The sequence below is a fragment of the Trachypithecus francoisi genome, unplaced genomic scaffold (assembly GCF_009764315.1).
Source record: "Trachypithecus francoisi isolate TF-2019V2 unplaced genomic scaffold, Tfra_2.0 Lachesis_group13, whole genome shotgun sequence".
Lineage (NCBI taxonomy): Eukaryota > Metazoa > Chordata > Mammalia > Primates > Cercopithecidae > Trachypithecus > Trachypithecus francoisi.
This window is the reverse complement of record NW_022681458.1, coordinates 118639119-118645118: the sequence shown is the minus strand read 5'-3', so window position 1 is coordinate 118645118 and position 6000 is coordinate 118639119.

The following is a 6000-nucleotide window of genomic DNA, read 5'->3' as shown; positions in this document are numbered from 1 at the left end:
TTCTTTTCAGCTGGGTGCAGTGGCTCACTCCTTAAATCTCAGCACTTTGGGAGGCTGAGGCAGGAGGATCGTTTGATCCCAGGAGTTTGAGACCAGCCTAGGCAACACAGTGAGACCCCAACTCTACAAAAAGTAAACAAAATTAGCCAGGCACGCACCTCAGGTCCCAGCTACTAGGGAGGCCGAGGTGGGAGGACTGCTTGCCCTGGCTGAAGGTTGAGGCTATAGTGAGCCATAATCACACCTCTACACCACTGCACTCCAGCCTGGGTGTCAGAAGAAGACTCCATCTCTCAAAAATAAATAAATAAAAATAAAAAAACTATCTCTTTCCTGTCTGTCAGATTTCCACATGGGTCTGGGTCTCTGGAAGCTGTGGCAGGGCAGAACAGCTGCTACAGAAAGGGGCTTGAGGTCCAAATCAAGGACATTCCCAGGCTTTCTAGAAATGCTTTTTATTAACTTTCTAAAGAAACTGAGACTCCAGAGTGGAGGAACACATTCAACATGAATACGTCTACAAAGTCTTTCCCTTTTCTCCTAAAAAGCTAAGATTGCATTCCTATCAGCAATGCCTACAATGCCAGGTCACTTATTTCCATGAGAAATGCATATGCAACATGAGGCAGGAGCAGCGAAGGGACTTTCAGGGACAGCAGACAGGTCTGTGGTGATGAGGAAAGTCTTTGGTCACCGGAGTGAAGTCAAACCAGGGTTTGAAACTGCTGTGCCACCCAGAAAAATGTGGATGTTGGCAGCCGTAAAATGGGGTCAATACCCACAGAAGTGTGCTGGGGATACTCCCAGGAGGCACCAGAGAGACACTTGGTTCATTCCCTCCCACACATTTCTCCTTTAGGTGAGAGGAAAAGATGAAAGTGAACCCCTTCCTTCTTTCTCACCACTCCAAGACTTAGATACAAAGTTTACATTTTACGTTTTTTAAAGACTATAATTTTGTTTTAAACTTTGCCACCAAAAAATATTTTCTTATAGTCATGTTCACTATCAATCACTAAGGGAGAAAAGTATTCTGTTGTGAACAGAGTATCGCAAAACGTTTTACAACTGTGGCAGACATTGCCAGGGATCACCAACATTTGGTTCTCCTCTCCCTTTGGAGGACGGGTTACACATCCCAGCCTCCTTGCAGTTAAGGTCACAGGATTGGTTCTGGCCAATGTGCAGAGCAGAAGTGCAGCACATTCCTTCTAGGCCCAAGCAGAGAAGAGTGAGTATGAGAACCCATGCCCATTCTTCCCCTGCCTTGGCAAGCGAGTGAGGCTGCCTGTCTGCAGTGGGGCACAGTCTCCCACAAACTGAACTGTGTATGTCATGTAAGTGGGAAATAAACCTGGTTATGTAAAGCCAAGTTACGCATCAGTGAAAACAAGCTGCCATTTCAAAATCAGATTATCCAACAATATTTAAGGATCACTAATTTATTCTTTCTGGGGAAAAAACTGAACCAAACTCAACTGTAGTGTGAATTTTACACATATTCCAGGAAGATATGCTTCAACATGCCCTGACATGCCTTGAAGACAGACATGATCTTGATATGCACTAGGATCTGGGACTTTGAAAATTCCACAAAGACTTGTCTTTATAAACATCTTTAAGTTTCATCTTAAATTTGTCAGTCTGCAAGCTTCCCAAGCCCAGGGTGTGAGACTACGCACCCCAGGTGCATCCAGCTGATCCTGAGGTGATGGGCCAGCACTTTGCCTCTCTGTAATGTCCTGCTGGAAAATCTCAAGCTTTTTTATTAATATAAGCAGAAAGAATTGTTTCAAAACAGAACTGCCACTGTCATACTTTGGTGGAGCAGACATTCCCAAAAGATCTAGGAGTGACATGTGATGACTATAAAGGGAATAGAAATGAGTTTGATCCAATGGCAGAAATTCCCAGGGAATGCATTTTAGAAACTTTTCTTCTGAAACAGTTTCAGCACTTGAGTTATTTCTTTGCTTTGTCTACTCAACTGCTCATCACAATGAATTGGACCATGATCACATTCTGTGCAAGTTTCCCCAAAAAGTGTTTCTAAAAGAGAAGCAAATCTTGCAAATGAAACAGTCTCAGGGAAGCACAGTAGCAGTAGGTGGATTTATGGTTTTTGGAATGGCAATCAAAAACGATTGTTTTTCAATGGCAATATGTTTCCCAAGTGCTTATTACTTTTAAAGCCCACCTTTGGGGAGGACAGAGAATGATTAGCAGTTACAAATGCTGCCATGTGAAAGCAGCAGAGGACACGGTTACTAGAGCACAATTTTGATTTGGAATCAAAACTGCCCTTGTTCATGAAAATCCTCACAGAAACTGAAACCAGGGAAACAGTGAAAAGGAAAAATCGCCCATATATGGCAATCAGTTTTGACACGAGGCTCATCAATAGCCCAGTCTTTCCAAGGCACATCATTATCTATCTGATCTGCCAAATCTGATACTTAACAACATTGTCTTCAGAACAGTTGACATAGCCTGGAAAAGTCTATCTCGTAAATCACAAAGAAAGATGACAGGTTTCACAGATCTCATCAGTGATAAAAAGAAGGGAGGCATAAAAGAGCAGATGCCAGTATACTTGCTGGCACAATAAACTGAACTACATGTATTTGAAGGAGGAAAAAACCCTTTACATCCCAATTTTTATTGAGGCCTAGTAAGAAACCACTGACTTAACCTATTTATCTCAGCTCCTAACTAAACTGAGTTTTTGAAATGTAAAGACAAATGATCAGGGAGATGGCATGATTTTGCAGTATAAAAAAGTGGTGGGGAAAGCTGAATCAGGTGTCGGGTAGGCATGCTGCAGCTTCTTCCACCTACCCTAAATCCATAGAAATAATGAAAAGAGATTTTTAAAAAGAAAAGGAATCCACAACTATACTGCAAAATAAGTACATTCTGTGAACCAGAAACTACAAGGAATCCCTGAAAGCAAGAGTGAGCAGCTGGATGGAGGGAAACCACAGCTTGAAATACTCAAGGAGAGGACTTGCTAAATATGAAACCAGGGGCATCCTAAGCTCAGAGGTAGCTGATGCTGGGAGCTGGAAATGCAGGGCAACTGACTTTATGGGTTCAACCAGGCTTCTGTGAAAGCAGCCAGTCTGGCCAACCCTTCTACACTTCTCCTACTTGCCAACCTTGGACCAGGCAGAGACAGCATGGCCCATGATGTGAGTGGTTTAGTGCAGACAGTCTCAAGAAGCATGGCGATGTGCCCAAAGCAAACCAGCGGGCACTCACAACTGGAGATCGGCTGGTGGCAGGCTCATCCCACCCTTCCCTGCAATGGCTCTTTAAAAGTGCTTAGAACTTTAGAAGAGCAATTAATATTCTCAGAAAAAATACAAGAATGGCAATATACTTCCATTTCAAAGTACAGCAATCTTAGAGATTAAAATTGCTATCATCAATAAAATTAAAAACTCAACTGTTGGGCTGAATGGATGGGTACAGCTGAAGAGCAACTCGCTGAGCTGGAACACCAGTTATGTAATTCTTCTAGAAGGTAGCACAACAGAGAAAAGTTAAGGGCTATATAAAAAACAGAAACAGAAGGTCAAATATATCTAGAATAGAGAACTTTTAGAAGAATAGAAAGTGAAAAAAGGAACACTAACAGCAAATACAGAAGTAAATTTCCCAGAATTCAAAAGATATATCTGACTGAACAGGATTAACAGAAAAAGACCCACTCCTAAACATATTGTAGTAAAATTTCAGAACACCTAGGATGATAAATATCTAAAAAATAAATACTCAAGCCTGTAATCCCAACACTTTGGGAGGCTGAGGCAGGTGGATCACCTGAGGTCAGGAGTTCAAGACCAGCCTCGCCAACATGGTGAAATTCCGTCTCTACTAAACACACAAAACTTAGCCGGGTGTGGTGGCAGGTGCCTGTAATCCCAGCTACTAGGGAGGCTGAGGCAGGATAATTGCTTGGACCTGGGAGGCAGAGGTTGCAGTGAGCCAAGATCATGCCACTGCACTCCAGCCTGGGTGACAGAGTAAGACCTTGTCTCAAAATAAATAAATAAATAAATAAAATTAAATAAATAAAAGAGGGGGAAAGAGAGTCTAATTAAAATCCCAATACAGTCAAGGCACTGAGATAAGTCCCTGCTCAAATGGTCAAAAAGAGTATAGATGACACCCTTCCTTCCCACCTGACCTTTGAGATCACTCCAGGTAACATCAATACCAACATTAACATCTGGTCACCCATGGATTAGACCTCTACTCCACTGCTGTTCATTTCTACCCACTTCAGTGAACTATGTAAATACAGTTGTTTAGATCACTCTTTGGACCTCATCAAGATCTGGAAATCTGGAAATGTTCCACTGTACTCCTCTTTGCTTACAAACTCCAAACCTACCACCCTTACCCTTAAACGGGATTTTTAATCTCAACACTTGCAGTCATTTGACTTCACCCCATTTCCTCATGCCATCAGGTTAGCACTGCTGATTCAACTTCCTTCCCGAATTTGCATGGATCCCATGATAACGTCTGTGGATATTTCACTGGGAGCCTCTATTAATTTTTCACATATCTTTGTGCCATGCCTACCAGTGAATTATCAGCTACAATCAACTTATTTCATCATGACGGGTCTACATTCCTGGGCTGCTGAGCCCACTAAGACACGGCAGAACAATGTCAATTGGCTCTACTGCAAATATCTGACCTCTATCCTCACATGGATCCTTGATGGCCTCAAAACTGTCTGGCAATTCTTTCTTCATCTCTAGTCAGTTCCTATGTCCATGCTTCATAGATGTTGTCCAAACGTCCATCATTCCTTCAAAGTTCGCTAGTTGCCCCAGATCCCTTCACTCCCAATAAAAGACTCAGTATATAATCAGGCTTTTCTTTAAGATATTTTGTGAACTATTTTATTAGTATACAAGGAGGGATTTTATATGTTAAGATACAGCAGGTTAGAAAAACATTTTCAATGTAAAACAACACCTTCTCCTTTATCATCAAGATTAATTCATCCTTCCAATTGTACTTCATTGTACCAGTTACTCTCTGTGTGAAACTTCCTCCTACCTTGGCTTCATCCCATCACTTTTCTGGTTTTCCTTTTTTTTTTTTTTTTTTTTGAGACTAAGTCTCACTCTGTCTCCAGGTTGGAGTACAGTGGCGCAATCTTGGCTCACTGAAACCTCCGCCTCCCGGGTTCAAGTGATTCTCCTGCCTCAGCCTCCCGAGTAGTTGGGACTACAGACGCCCACCACCACACCCAGCAAATTTTTGTATTTTTAGTAGAGACAAGGTTTCACCATGTTGGCCATGCTCTCGATCTCTTGACCTCGTGATCCGCCTGCCTCAGCCTCCCAAAGTGCTGCAATAACAGGTGTGAGCTTTCCTCCTACTCTTGATCGCTCTTTTCACCATAACATGCTCCCTATGTGATTTCATCCACTCCTAAGGCAACATTTATTACTGTCACATGCTGATGACTCCACATTTACATCCAACAGCCCAGACTCAAATATCCGAGTGCTTATGGCACCTTTATCAGATGTGCCCTACGTAACTCAACCTCAACATATCAAACTAAACTTGTTAACAGTACCCATTCGCCTGCTTCTCTACATTCTCTTTTAGTTTATGGAAACATCATCCACCTAGTTTCTCAAGATAAAAAAATGAACTTACCATTGACTCTTCCTTATTCTTAACCTTCACACCTAAGTCACCAAGTTCAGGTGATTTTATTCCAAAATGTGCCCCTCATTCTTCATTTCCAATGTCACTACCCATCTCATCTCTCTCACCTGGACTCTCCCCCTTATTTTATGCATAACTACACCAGTGAGTGGCAACCTGGGTGGCACATCAGAATCACCTGGGGAACTTTAAAAATCCTAATGCTCAGGGAATACCCCAGACTAATTATATCAGAGTCTCTGGGGGTGGAACCCAGACACCAGCATTTTCTATAGGTCCCCATGTGATTCCAATATG